At 47.8% G+C, this 15,845-nt stretch overlaps 1 pseudogene; it reads left to right on the top strand.

Moving 5' to 3' along the window:
• The window catches only part of LOC119564296, a 9,452-nt pseudogene extending 1,331 nt beyond the window's left edge, over window positions 1-8,121 (top strand).
• The last annotated feature ends 7,724 nt before the right edge of the window (window positions 8,122-15,845 follow it).

Raw genomic sequence — 15,845 nt, 5'->3', positions numbered from 1 at the left:
TTCATGTTCTATCATACACACTGTAACGAGAGTGATCACTTAAGATGAGCTTACACGAAAGCTTATGCTCAAATAAATTGGTTCTCATCTTAAGTGATCGCTCTCCTTACAATGTGTTTGATAACACCCATTTTTTCATGTTCTGTGTGTATATAAATCTCCTCAATGTGTTTTCCACTGAATGCATCCGATGAAGTGAGCTGTAGCTCACGAAAGCTTATGCTCAAATAAATTGGTTAGTCTCTAAGGTGCCACAAGTCCTCCTTTTCTTTTTGCGAATACAGACTGACACGGCTGCTACTCTGAAACCTGTCTTCTGACAGTAGCCAATGCCAGATGCTTCAAGAGGAATGAACAGAATGGCAATTATTGAGTGATCCATCTCCTGTCGTCCAGTCCCACCATCTGGCAGTGAGACTGAGCGGAAACCCAGAGCATGGGGTTGCATCCCTGACCATCTTGGCTAATATCCTCCATGACTTTATCTAATTCTTTCTTAAATCCAGTTATAGTTTTGGTCTGCACAACATCCCCAGCAGTGAGTTCCACAGGTTGACTGTGCCTTGTGTGAAGAAGTGCTTCCTTTTGTTTGTTTTTAAGCCTGCCAGCTATTCATTTCATTGGGTGACCCCAAGTTCTTGTGTTATGTGAAGGGGTAAATAACACTTTCACTTTCTCCACACCAGTCATGATTTTACAGACCTCTGTCATATCACCCCTTAGTCGTCTCTTGTCTAAGATGAACAGTCCCAGTCTTTCTATTCTTTCCTCATGTGGAAGCTGTTTCGTACCCCTAATCATTTTTGTTACCCCTTCTCTGGACCTTTTCCATTTTGAATGTATCTTTTTTTGAGATGGGGCGACCAGAACTGCACACGATATTCAAGGTGTGGATGTGTACCATGCATTTATATAGTGGCATTATGATATTTGCTGTCTTATTATCTCTCTCTTTCCCTTTCGTCACCCCAAATCTAGATTTCCCTCCAGTATAGCTCTGGTGGAAAATGGTATCACACCTGCGGTGGGTCGTTGGTGAAGAAGAACTGGGTGATGACTGCAGCTCACTGCGTGGACAGGTAATGGAGGCCCCAGTGGTTGGTTTATCTACCCATTAAAGAGACTTTTTAATCAGATGCGGGTCAGGGTCTAAAGCAGGAGCGGGCCCGGCTCCCCGCTCTGACTCGTTGGCTCTCAATCCTCACAAATTCAGAGCCCACCCCAGCATCGCATGAGGCGTGGGTTCACACGCAGGTGGGGCCCTCCCCCCACAACATCCCTCCCCTTTCCTGGCCCTGGCGCCGTTGGATGCAGGGTCTCAGGATTCCCCCTGCCTTTGGGACTCCCTTTCTCCCCCACAATCACCTCAGGATCCCCTTTCCCATTCCCAGGGAGCGCTGCTCAGGAGCCGGCAATCCCTGCTGGGACTGAGGAATCTAGCTCCACTTGCTGGGAATCACCTAGTGTGTAGGCAGGGCCCTCCCCCTGCTATGCCTTTGCCTGGCATGGCTGGACAGAGAAATTTCGGCGATGCGGGGGGGGGGGCCTAAGCCTCCTCTAGCCCTAGCCAGTGCCTGTCTATGCCTGTAGCACACAATGACACAGCGTGTTATATACGCACCCTCCTGTGTGTAATTCTGCCCATTCCAAGTAGCATCTGAAACGACCAACAATGCAGTGTTGTTAGTCTTCAACATGTCAGATCCGAACATGACTTAAGTAGCTCACCCTCCTTCCTGGCGGGGCCTAGGTGTGCCAAAACACGCACTTCCTCTCTCTCTCACCCCACCGCAGGGCAGAATCCAGCCACTGAATGTTTCCGGGGCGGGTGCTAGCTACAGCTGGCTGAAAATGCTAATTATTTTCCCAATAAATGTATACCGTTCTTGTTCTCCCCCCCCCCCCCCGTATTTTGTCAGAATTTCCCACATTTTCAGTGAAAATTCTTGGGTTTTCACTGGGGAAACCTTGTTCACCTCAAATTTTAGTTTTCGGCACACACAAAAAAAGCCACCTTTCATCCAAAGGGATATTGGGGAAGACTTTGACTCCTAAGGCTAGTGAAGCCTGAGCCCCAGCAAGTCGAACACCGGCCCTGGTGACCCCATGAAAACTGGGTTGTCTCCCACAGTTTGAGAACTGCTGGACTAGATGACCTCTTTAACCGGACATTTTTGTGATATTTCTGAGATTATGTTTCAATGGAAAAATTTCAGCCAGCTCTAGAGTTAGGCAGAAACCTGTCCATTGTGCAGTTTATTTCACTAATTGCCCATTATAGGGTTTCTTGAATTTTCCTCTGGAGCAGCTGGGCTCTGGCTTCTCAAACAGGACTTGGTTCCTTTTTATCATGCGGCTATTTAATAATTCAAGGCCCAGTCCTGAGGCCTGTACTCAACCTTCAGTGAATTCCTGGATCTGATCCACTATGGCGATTCCTATGTGATTCCTACTCGGGGAAAGGATGGACAAGTGGCTAAGGCACTAGTCTAGGACTTGGGAGATCAGGGTTTGGTTACCTGCTCTGCACAGACTTCTTGTGTGATGTTAGGCAAATCATTTAGCCTCTCTAGGTCTCCGTTCCCCATCTGTAAAATGGGGTCAGTAACAGTTGCCTACCCCCCCCCCCCCAGAGATGTTGCAAGGATAAAGATTGTGAAGATCTGGTAAGAAAGAGCTGTAGATGAGTTAGTTATTAACATTATGTTCAGCACCCTTCCCCTCAGAAGTAGAGAAAGGGGGGACTGGCTCATATTCCAATTGCATCACGATGCCGTCAGAACTTGGGGGCGAAGGGGGATTGATGCCAACTTGGCACCTTACAACACATCACAGCTTGTTCCTCTTCTCCACAGTTCCTTGACTTTCCGGGTGGTCGCCGGAGAGTACAACCTGAATAAGAACGATGGCACGGAGCAGTATTTGAGCGTGGCGAGTAAGGTCATCCATCCTAAATGGAACAGCAACTCTGCTGCTGCTGGGTAAGGCACCTCCTGTTTCACACCTGCGTGGCTTCGGATAAGGGATTTCACGTGAAAGGTCACAAAGTCCGAGCTCCTTACACGCTGGAGAAATAAGAATGCGCTGCACTTGGAGCTCCCTTCGTCTGAGCTACTCAGTGACGTACAGCCTGAGTTGGCCCCCAGTATAGACAGTTTTCAAAACCCTTGGGTGGAACCAGAACCCAAATGGATATCTTGGAGAAGGTCCCACTCAATAGTGTTCTTCGCTGGTACGACAGGTCGGTTCAGACCAGAGCCGGATGGTCCAGGGCCTAAGGAGGTAGAGTTGCACAGGCAGAACAAACAGTGTTTGGAAATGAGGAAAGCAGACTCCAGTTTGGCCAGTGTCTTCCTACAGCTCTAATGGGTACCAGGGTAGCACTTGGGTCTGCATACTTTTTCCATACAGACTGTCCTGGGTAACCACCAGGATCCTCCGGCCGACTAGCTCAGGAGTGGGCAAACTTTTTGACGAGAGGGCCGCATCTGAGTATGAAAATTGTATGGCGGGCCATGAATGCTCATGAAATTGGAGGTTGGGGTGCAGGAGGGGGTGAGGGCTCCGGCTGGGGGTGTGGGCTCTGGGGTGGGGCCAGAAATGAGGAGTTCAGGGTGCGGGAGGGGACTCTGGGCTGGGGCAAGGGATTGGGGTGCGGGGGGGGGATGTGAGGCCTTCAGCTGGAGGTGTGAGCTCTGGGGTGCAGGAGGGTGGGACTGAGGGGTTTGGAAGAAGGGAGGGGATCAGGGCTGGGCAGGGGGTTGGGGCTCTGGAGGGGGTCAGGGGTGCAGGCTCCGGGTGGCACTTACGTCAAGCAGCTCCCAGAAGCAGCGGCATGTCCCCCCTCCAGCTCCTATGCGGAGGTACGGCCAGGCGGCTCTGCATGCTGCCCATCCGCAGGCATCACCCCTGCAGCTCCCATTGGCCATGGTTGCCGGCCAATGGGAGCTGCGGGGGCAGCGCTTGTGGCGGGGGCAGCGTGCGGAGCCCCCTGGCTGCCCCATGTGTAGGAGCCGGAAGGGGGACACGCTGCTGCTTCCGGGAGCCGCACAGAGCCATGGCACACGTGGAGTGGGGCAAGCCCCGGACCCTGCTCCCCAGCAGAAGCTTGAGGGCTGGATTAAAAAGTCTGAAGGGCCGGATTCGGCCCCCGGGCCATAGTTTGCCCACCTCTGGACTAGCTGCTGGGGAGCTGGGTTTCTGATGGTACTGGGTGCTTCTGGGTTGGGCTGGCAGTGGGCTCAGGTATTTTTCTACCTTATCAAGCATCTGCTTAATAATACAAGGCCCAGTGCTGGGTCCTCGTCCAGTCCTCTGTGCTGTCCTTCGGTGGGAATGTGCCTGAGAGAGCTGACTTCTGAGGCCCTTCTTCTGTGCCTTCTTTAGGGGACATTACGGCTCGGTTGCTCAAAAGAGCGAAGAGTTCAGTGCTTAGCTCCAATCAGCTTTCAATCAGGGGTCAGCAACATGCCCATGGTAAAAAATTTTGAGGTCCATGGTAATTTTTTAAAAAATTGAATGACATAACCACCACCCCCGCCCCCAGTGTCCATCACCAAGTACGGTCATTTTGTCAAGTGACCGTCGCGCAACACGGTGGTCCCACCCCCTGCTTTCAATTGATTGGGGCTCCTTTGAAAGCCCCAGCCTCGGTTTTACCATCGGCGACAGCGGAGGTCACTTAAATGCAACCCCTTTGCCCGTGAAAGGCCGTTTGACGCGGTTTCCTTTGTTCTTCTGCAGCTACGACATCGCTCTGCTCCGTCTCTCCCAGAGCGCATCTCTGAACAGCAACGTGCAGCTGGCCGCGCTGCCCAGTTCAGGCCAGATTCTGCCAAACAACAATCCTTGCTACGTCACTGGCTGGGGCTTGACCCAAAGTAAGTGCCGGAATTTAGGAACATTCCAGAGGGGGCATGGGATGGCCCAGTGATTGAGGGCACAGACTTGGAGGTGGGTGAGGCTTGGATGTGACTAGCATCCCCACTTTGCCCCACACTTCCTGAGAGTTTGAACAAACCCCGGACCGTTCCGTGCCTCAGTTTCCCCCTGTATAAAACAGTGGTGATCGCTCAGACTTGTTGCGACCCATGGCTTTGTTAATGGTTTGCAAAGCCCTTTAAAACCCTCCCAATGAATGTGCTATAGAAGAGCCAACGTATCACTTGTTACACAAGACCTGTGGGAAATTCCGGCCCTATTGGGACTTTTGCCATTCGACGGGACCAGGATTCCACCCTGGTCTGTAGTTTGGTGCGTAAGATCTAAACCCTGTTTGCTCCCCCTCCAGAGGGAGCTTGGCCTCACTTCATTCCTCCTGGACAGTGGCGCAGCTAAGGGGAGGAGAGGCCGCTCCCGCGCTGAGCAGAAGTGGCGCCTTGTCAATGTCTTGCCGCCTTTTTAAATTTTCCCCTGTTGAGGGAACAGGGGGGAGAGATCCAAAAAGAAAAAGGCACCTGCCTCAGCACTTTTACTCACCCGGCGGCGCTCCGGGTCTTCGGCGGCGGGACCTTCGCTCGCTCCGGGTCTTCGGCGGCACCTCCGGAGCGAGTGAGGGCTGGCCGCCGGAGCGCTGCTGGGTGAGTGAAAGCGCCGCAGTGGGTGGGCGGTGCCTTTTTTCTTTTGGATCGCTACCCCCTGTTCCCTCCACCTGGCTACGCGGCTGCCCCTGGATGGTTTTGCAACACGACCTGACATGCAAGACCATGCCATTCCCGGCCGCACCAGCTAAGTGAGGAGACGCTATGGAGGAACGTCAGAGCTGCAGTCAGCTGCCCTTTGGAGATCTGCTCACTGATTCACACGAGCCCTGAGAACACCTCGGGGAAATGTGGGGTCATCCGGCACTCTCCCTTTGCTGTGGTGGCCAGCACCAGTGCAGCCTTTAGAAGCTCCCTTTTTTTCCAGAAAATGCTCTAGACTAAAACAAATTTACGAACTGCTGGGCCTCGTTCTGATCTTAACACTGGGCGTAACTCTGTTGAAGTTGTAATTTACACTCATAAAAATGAGCTCAGAATCAGGCCCAGCCAATGACCTATAATTTGGGGATCCCGAGACGTGCCCGTAACAGTCCAGACTGACTCCAATCCCTTGCTTTCGAGCGTATTGAAAGCAAATTCCCAGCCAAGTTTTATGGCCGTAACTCCATAACAGGGGAGAGATTAGCATAGCAAAGCTCATATATTGGATAAGAAGTTGGCCAACGAGTAAGAAAATATAAAGGAATTCTAGATCCCGAAGTTGGTTGTGTTTGATCCTGCAGCTCAGAACTTCACCCCAGGTGTCTGGGGAAAAACGGGCCATTTTCCTTTTAAACTAACCCCAGGTCTCTGATGTATTTTGCGCAGCTAATGGGAAGCTGGCTGAAATCCTGCAGCAAGCTTCGCTTCCCATCGTATCCTACAGTATCTGCTCCAGTTCCAGTTACTGGGGCTCCACGGTCAAGGACACCATGGTGTGTGCTGGAGGTGACGGTGTGCACTCTTCGTGCCAGGTAACTGCCAAGCGAGTGAACCAAGCAAGAGCATTCCCAGGATCTCAGCCGCTCTTGTCGCCTCCTTGGACGGGGGTGTTCTATACAAGGTTTACACTTGGGTATTGTTCCGAATTGTGGTCCGGTGGCACCTGGGTTTTGTTCCTGGCTCTGCTACCTAGCTGCTGTGTGATCTCAGTCCGGTCATTTCCCCTCTCTGTGTCGCCCATCAGTCAATTCCTTGCCAAAGCACTTTCAGATGAATAGCCCTTTAGAAGGGCTCTCCACCTCCTGGAAGGGAGGTGCTGTGTAGGGGTTAAGCTTGGGTATTGTATGTTATTTGGGTTGGTGGGTCGAAGCTGGAGATCATACACTCACAAGGTTCACTTGGCTGTGTCCCCTTCCCAGGGGGTTAGGGCTGAAAAAAATGATTTTCCAAGTGACCCGCTCGCTTTTCCATTCTCTTCTCCTGTGCTGACTTTCCAGCTCGACCTTCTGTCTTTGGAAGTCAGGCTGCCGTTGGTGCTTCGCCAGCTGCTGCGTTAGTTTGCAGTAACCCCTTACGAGGCTATGAATGGTAGATGTGCGGCTGCAGTGCTGCAAGTCTGGCCACCACCTTGATCAACACTCTGGGAGCTGAACGGGGAACCTCCAGAACTAAAGGGACAGGGTGCTGCAGCAGACGCTGAAGAGCCAGCGTGTGACAGCTGGGGATATAACAGACTCGTCTCCTCTGTGGACGGGCACAAAGGGAGACACCACGCTCGCCCGGGGGTTTTATAAGTGCTGATAGGAAATGAATTCACCGGACATTGCCCTATATATTGTGGGAAGAGGAGTTGTAGGGACCAGTGGATGGCCCAGGAGGAGTTGTCATAAGAGCAGCCATACTGAGTCAGACCAAGGGTCCATCTAGCCCACTATCCTGCCTTCTAATGGTGACCAATGCCAGATGCTTCAGCAGGAACAGAACAGGCAATCGAGTAATCCGTCCCGTGTCATCCACTCCCAGCTTCTGGCAGTCAAAGGCTAGGGCCACCCAGAGCAATGGGGTTGCATCCCTGACTATCTTGGCTAATAGCCATCGATGGATCTATCCTCCATGAACTTAGCTAGTTCTTTTATGAACCCTGTTACAGTTTTGGCCTTCCCAACATCCCCTGGCAATGAGTTCCACAGGTCAGGATGCCTGTATTCTAATGCTGGCTATTCTGTTCAGTCACCTCACTCAGAGATAGTCTACTTCACTGGGGAAGGGGAGACGTGGAGTCTTGAAGGCACTTTGAGGTTGTCTGTTGGAAAGTGCTAAGAAAGCCAAACATTGCTGTTCGTTGCAATATGTGCCAAGTTTTGTTGCCCTTTGGCTTTGCTCTGCAGGGTGATTCTGGAGGCCCTCTGAACTGCCTGGTGAATAGCAAGTACTACGTCTGTGGAGTGACCAGTTTTGGTTCCTCCTCGGGCTGTAACGTCTACCGGAAGCCCTCGGTGTTCACCAGGGTGTCTGCCTACATTTCCTGGATCAATAGCGTAAGTTGGCTTTGCACGGAAGGGAAGCTGCACTGAGGAAACACCCCGCTGCAGACAAAGGCCTCTTGCTTGTAGTTGTTTGGTTCTAATTATATCAGCTGTTCTGAGCCAGCTGCAGGACACGTGTCTCTTAAATGCGGCCTCTGCAGTCATGCCGAAGAGCGTGGCTAGAAACCCTCCCCATGCATGGTGGCTGCAGCATGGGAGCGGGCGGATAGATGACAGTAAGCATGTGTTTTTTTTCCAAAACGATCTCTTCTATGAGGCTGAACTTGCCAAGAGCTATTCTCCTAAGGGCATTGCTTCAGGGGATCTCTGTGGGACTGATTGCCATTCAGCATTCTTCCACTCGGGATTCAGTTTGCAGTATTATCATCCCTACGGAATTGCTATCGTTTATGTTCAGGTGTTTCCATCTGGGTGTTGGTTACCAGATCTGATCATTACCCTGCATGAGAGTATAATCTCACCTTAATGCGAAGGGATCCTAACCGTGTCTTCTCTCAATTCTCCCCCATGTGATGTTCTTACACACACACACACACACACCCGCTAGCATTGATGGAAAACAGCAAGGGAGGGAGAAAGTTAGGAAGCAACTTGATCACGGTCTAGACATATTTACACAGGAAGATCATATCTGAGGCTGGAGGATTCTTTAATCTAGCAGACAAAGGCATAACGAAATCCAGTGGCTGGAATACGAAGCTAGACCAATCAAAATGCATATTTTAACAGGGAGGGCAACTCACCATTAGAACAGCTCATCAAGGGATGTGATGAATTCTTCATTGCATGAAGTGTTTTAAATCAAAAATTGAATGTCTTGGTGTAAAAGAGATGCTCTGTTTCAACTGTTTGAACTAGGAAGCAAGAATCACTGAACGAGATTCTTTCTGGCCTGGGTTATGCAGGAGGTCCGACAAGAATGTGGTTTCAAGCTATTTACCATTGTGAGTTGCATCCAATACTACCTGTATGGCCCTGAAGATGTCCTCTGGACTGGAGCGCTGTGCTGATTGGGCCACAGGTTGAAAACCACTGGCATGAGATGATCACAGTGGTCCCTTAAAAATCTATGAATCTGAGGTCATGCAATGCCAGAGTAATACTTCTTTCTGGCCTTGGAATCTGTGAATCAAAATGGACCATTGTGTTCATCTGGTCTGACCTGCTGGATAACACAGGCCATAGAACCTCCCCAGAATAATTCCTAGGGCAGATCTATTAGGAAAACATCCAGTCTTGATTTAAAAATTGTCAATGATGGAGAATCCACCATGACCCTTGGTAAATTGTTCCAACAGCTAATTACCCTCCATCATAAATTTACACCTTATTTCTGGTCTGAATTTGTTTAGTTTCAACTTCCAGCCGTGGGATCTACGTTGAACCGTTAGAGTTGGGAGTTTTGCTTCTCTGAACCCTCTCCAATGTATGGTTTGGATCGTGTCTAACAGAAGTATCACACAGGCTTTATGAGATAAATAATATAGTTATGGAATTAAATAGCTGATCGTTAAAGAAATATATCATACCCAAAATACAGTATGTAATAGGGGAAGCTGAGCAGGAAGCATTTGCAAGGGAGAAAAGAACTTGAGTGAGATGAAGGCCCATTTTTAACTGTGAGGGTGATAAATCATTGGAATAAAATGCCAAGAGAAGTGGCGGATGCTCCATCCCTTGATGCCTTCAGATCAAGACTGGATGCCTTTCTGGTAAATGTGCTTTAGCCAAACACAAGTTGAGCTCAGTGTCAGGGTAACGGTGAGATTCTAAAGCCTGTGTTATACAGGAGGTCAGACTAAATGATCTCATGGTCTTTCTGGCCTTGAAGTCCATCAGAAGAGATGAAAAGTTGCAGAGGCAGTGAGGTTACTGGCAGCTGTTCCAGCCGGTCTGTGCCAGTTCCCAATTCTGCACATAAGAATGTATGTGCTGGAACCTTTTATCAGGAGCTGAAGTTTTAGCGTTGGCCACCTGGAGCCTTTCCGGCTTAAAGATTTAAGAATGTATAAATTTCATTCACGCTTCCATGCCTTCAATTGATGCCACTCTGTTGAAAACTCTTGAGAAACAGCCTGATGTGAATTTTTTTTTCCTCCTTTCAGATAACTAGCTGAACAGGCTGAGAGGATGGACTCAAGGTCAAAGAACAATCCCTTTTCCTAATCGGAATACACTCTCACGCTGTCCGTCTTCATCTTCTCTACTGCCCATCTGCTCAATTATCCCATTTGCTCTGTAGCATTGTACCTGTAACTCTAGTGCCAATAAACCTATGTTAAAATTACTCTCTTCTCTGTTCAGTAGTGATGAAACCACATACAAAGTCCCTTTCTTCTCCAGTCCCCAGTGAGGGTTCCTTTGGACATGCATGATGGAACGTTTTCCCCTCCTGTACCTGACACCAACATTATGGCAAAGATTAGTGTAGTGTGTTGGTTTGTGTTGTGGCAGTGATGCCTCCTTTGAACGGTCCCCGCTCCCTGGAGCGGTTTGATTTGAAGCATTAATGACGTTCTACAGTGATAATGAGAAGTCCTTTTGTGTAGCGATTTACGAGGGCTTTCCCGCACCATGGAAATCAATCAAATCATCTATCATAGCTACTTCTATGGCTCCCGTTAACTGAAGTATCAAAGCACCTCCAGCCTCAAGGAACAGCTTGTTGGGAGAAGGGCAGGAACCGAGCTCCATAAATTTGACACACGCTGTTTTGACCATTCACAAAAACAGGGGAAAGAGGAGGAATGATGGGTGACAGAGGTAACTTTCTTTCTCTCTTCCCCCCTGTAACCTTCAGCCCAGTGGTTAGGATGCTCACCTAGGATGGAGGAGAACCAGGTTCAAATTCCTGCTCTGGAACAGACCTGAAACAGACTCGTTCAATTTACCAAAAATTCAAAAAAAACCAAAACAAAATCTGATTTCAGCTTGACCTGAACCAAATTTACGTTTTTGGAACTGCCACCCAAAATCAGTTACCAGCCCAGCTCTAGTCTTGAGGCCTTTCCAAGCAGCTCACTGCTACAGTAACTACCAGGAAAGATCCCTGAGCATTGAGCCTCAAGATCTTGCAGAAAAATCCACCTTACAGGCATAGCTGGAAAGTGCCGGCCAACTTCCTCCAGAATGTAAAAGCTTTGAAGGAGCCAGGAAGCTCCCAAGATTTCCTCACTTCTTCCATAAAGATAATAGGGAGGGGTGTGAAAGAATCCCAGGTCAGGAATCCTTCCTGCCTAACTCCCTTCTATATCCGCCCAGGCTTGGTTATCATTTGCTGTAATATGGAATCCATAAGACTTTAAAATGGGGGTTGGAGTAGGAGGATGAAGTTATTATGGGGGCCAGAGGGGCTCAGCTCCCATTTATCTTAGAGAATCGTGCACAGAATTAGAACTCAGGAGACCTGGGGTCTATTCCTGGCTTTGTCACTGGCCTGCTTGGGCAAGTCACTTCCCCTCTCTGTAACTCTGTGTCCCGCGCTGTGTGCTGGAACAGGGGTGGCTAGGGGTCCATGGCCCCATCACTTTTAAAAGTGGGAGAGCTATGCCCTCCCACTTTTTACTGGCTGTAAGGGAGAGCGATGGGAGGGAGGCAGTGGAGAGGAGCGAGCAGGGGGCGGGGCCTCGGGGAGGGAAGGGGAGGCGGGGCCACAGTTCAGGTGCTTGTGGCCCCCTCCACATTGTGGGAGCTTCCATCGCCCCTGCTCTGTGCAATCAGGATACCAGTGCTGACCTCCTTTGTGAAGTACTCTGAGATCTGTGGATGAAAAGAGCTATCTTAGAGCTAGGTGGTGGTGTGAGATGTATGAGTAAAGCAAATATCTCTCATTACATTAAATGGGCTGGAATGTAAGGTTATAAACCCACATGCTTCAGGGCATAAATTAGCCAATAACAGTCCGGGGTTAGAAAGACTTCTCCTACCTGGGCAGATTATTCCGTAACTGTCCATTTATAAATATTCTAGCACCGAATTCTGAAGTGTCTGGTATTGGCCTGAGCTGGACCGTTGGGTATGATCTAACTTGGCATTTCCTGTGTTCCTGTTTAAAACCTGGCAATTGGACAGCGCAATGGTAGATGGAATGTGCACAAGTTGAAGGAAACGAACACACACGGGAAGAGACTAAACGACTCACGGAGAGGCACAGATTTTGAATGAGCTGCCACCTCTCACAAGAAAGTTCTGAGCATCTCTGTGGATGGTTCACTCTGCAATAGCTGTCAAAAAGCAAGGAGAGGTGCTGGGATGGGGGGAAAAAAGAGGGAAAGAGATTACTTCAATGGCAAACTCTTTGGGGCAGGGACTGTTTTTGTTCTCTTCATGAAGCACGTCACACAGTGAGGTCCAGGTCTGCGACTGCGGCTCCCAGGCACTACGATAATACAACTAGGGAAGGAATTTTCAGAAAATTATTTTTCCCAAGGGTCAGTACAGTCATACAGATACGAGGCTGGATTCCCAGCTGGTGTGAATCGCCCGAGCACCAATGGAGTGATGGAGTTATGCCAATTTACACCCATAGAAGATGTGGCCTGTAAGAGGGAAAACCAACCCTAAAAAGTCACATGAGCCATGCCGATAACAAAACCTACCAGGCTTTGAAATGTACACGGTTCATGTAGGACTTCATACGTGACGGGAACAATAGAACCTCATGAAAATTTGGAAATTGGAGCTCACCTTAGGCCTTCACTGTCCTTTTAACAAAGTCTTTTCCCCCAGGCATTTTAGTGACTATTTCACCCACCACCTTCAGTACATCTAACCCAAACAACTTCATTCAGGGGTAACATTTTATAGTCTTTAATTTAATGCCCACTGTGACCGGGGCCCTAGTGGGGAGCCAGCTGTGGTCAATCAATTAGGGCGAACTGCAAAGAATGAAATGAAACATGAAGCATGAAACAGCTTCTTTATTACCTTACTGGTTGCTCAGAAGTCCAAACAACACAGTTCCTTTAAAGTGATCCAGCCTCAGGCCTCCATCCAGGTACCCACATCAAATATGATGAACACTTCTGTAAATCTTATTTCATCATACAAAAGAAAAGGGTCTACCAATCCCAAAGGATCAGACACATTACCTCCCATGTTAATGAATGTTTCAGATCTTACCCAAATACACGCTACAGCCAATTCTTATAAACTAAAATGTATTAAAAAACAAGAGAGAGAGAATATGGTTAAAAGATCAATATACAGACAGACATAAGTTCAATTCATTGAGGTGCAGATTCATAGCAGAGATGGTGCGCTTCATAGTTGCAAAGAGTACCTTTAGAATTCAGTTCATAGGTCACAGTCCAATGTCCAAATCTCATATTCAGGGCATACCAGCATAACTGGGACCTCGGTCTTGTGACTCAAACTTCCCCTAATGAAGTCTAAGCGGATCTGAGATGACAGAATCAGGACTCGAGGCTCCTTTATACAATGTCATGTCTTTTGACAAGTTGGAATTTCTCAGGGAACAAAAGGTAATTAGGATGACTTTGAAGGAGGTCCATCACTGCTACTTAGCAATACGAATTAACATAAGGCCATTTGCTTGTTCCTCCACCATTCACAATATATTTCAAAGAGAGATGAATACTGAGATGTCCCGTGTTTACAATTCATTTACATGTTAAGCTGTTCTTTTGACCTCTGAATTATCAGAATACAGCACAGACAGGGACTGTTGATTACATTGTCCACCCTACTCAGACATATGTAAATACACAAAAACACAAACATTATCTCCCCACATGTCTTCTGTGGGTTACTTATCTTGTGGGATGTTTAACCCTTTCTAGCCAAGCATCATACCCCCAACATGAGACTGGTGTGGAAGGGCGAAATTAGAGCTCCTGGATACACCTTAAGGACCTTCCAATGTTGATATGAGCTGTGTTCCCATTTAATTTTTTTTAAGGCCAAATTATTGATGCATGCTTTGGCCCCAGCCAAAAACTTAGCGCATACTTTGTGAAACACTTTAGACCAAACCCTGGAATCACTATGTGTTAACTTAACATAGCTACTGGTGTTTTTTAAAGAGCACTTATTCTGGCATTCAGCCATGAAGGCTGTGAGGTGTTGTACCTCAGTTTCCCTTTGTGCACAGCAGTTCAAGCTTGCAGTGGTTTTTCTGCTGTGTATAGTTTCAAGATTAGATACAGGCACTAACTGAGAAATATCCGTATCACCAGGCCTTTTCATATAGTGTGTGTTATCATTTAATGAAACAGTCTAACCATGAAGGCTTTTACACCATGATGATTTCTTATGTATCACCCCCTAACATGTTTCCAAAAAACCCTGCACATTGTACATTTTTACAGTTCTTGGTATCAGCAACAAGTTAGTTACAATCATTAGCAATAACATCAGTTCTATCACAAGTGTACATTTACAATTGTTTTTGTCACACCAAGCCTTTGGTTTAGACAAATCAGTCTTTAGGTCAACTTGTTCAACGTCCCTTTTGAATCTTTGTAGCTTTTTCTTGATCTCAGAGTCTTCCTTAACATAGGCTTTCAGTTTAACCAATTCCTTGCGGTTTTGGTATTTTAGGGTTAACCTGTGGCTTTTATTTGCAAGGTTTAATCCTTTCCTTCCTCCCTGTCCAGTAGGGTCAAAATCCGAACTCTCTTGCTTAACAGAATTCATTGGCTGGCTCGGTGTGTCCTTTTTGTTACAGCTACAGGCAAGTATTTCTCCCCCCAGTCAGTCAGGTAATTTGCATCAACACAGACACTAGCTTGTTTACTAGTTTTCAGATCCTCAAGCTTTACCAATTTGAAGGCTGGACTCTGCCTTAAAGAGATTCCATCCATTTTCACAAGCATGTTAGACTCAAGGTTCTTTTGTCCTTCCCTTACCAACCTCTGCTTCCACATGGAATCAAATGTCAAGTCCACTAAGAGACGACAAGACAGATCCAAAATATCTAGAGATGAGAGTTTGCCTGCTCTCCCCTGCATCCTTGTAACCCAGTAACCCAATCTCTCCTCAGTTCCTGAGTCACAGACTGCTTACTTAAAGAATCAACATGGAGACACTAATGTTCCAATAACATCGTCTCCCCAACAAGCTGGTTAAGCTTATAGGGCTGTTTAAATTCCCTAATCGTTTTTATTTCATTTGAAACCTTTTCAAAGCTATCCACACTGGGTCTTTCTAAAGCAGAGTCAGTGGATCTACACAGGCCCTCCCAGAGGTCCAGAGAGGCCCGGGCCACTTCCAGCTTTTGAGGTCCCTAGCCATAATAAAAATAAAAATAAATGACGACACATGAAAACAAAATAAGGCACCAAAAAAAGAGTGAGACATAATTTGAATATTTTTTTTTTATTTAACAAATGCTTTTCTAGCCTTTTTCTGTGCAAATGCACTAATTATTGAGGAAAAAAATCTAGCTTTCATGCAAAAAGAAAAGGAGTACTTGTGGCACCTTAGAGACTAACCAATTTATTTGAGCATGAGCTTTCGTGAGCTACAGCTCACTTCATCGGATGCATACTGTGGAAACTGCAGAAGACATTATATACACACAAAGACCATGAAACAATACCTCCTCCCACCCCACTCTCCTGCTGGTAATAGCTTATTTAAAGTGATCATCAAGTTGGGCCATTTCCAGCACAAATCCAGGTTTTCTCACCCTCCGCCCCCCCCCCCCCCACACACACACACACAAACTCACTCTCCTGCTGGTAATAGCCCATCCAAAGTGACCACTCTCTTCACAATGTGTATGATAATCAAGGTGGGCCATTTCCTGCACAAATCCAGGTTCTCTCACCCCCTCACCCCCCTCCAAAAACCACACACACAAACTCTCTCT

Source organism: Chelonia mydas, chromosome 20 (genome assembly GCF_015237465.2).
Source record: "Chelonia mydas isolate rCheMyd1 chromosome 20, rCheMyd1.pri.v2, whole genome shotgun sequence".
Classification (NCBI taxonomy): domain Eukaryota; kingdom Metazoa; phylum Chordata; order Testudines; family Cheloniidae; genus Chelonia; species Chelonia mydas.
This window is presented reverse-complemented; position numbering and strand designations above follow the sequence as displayed.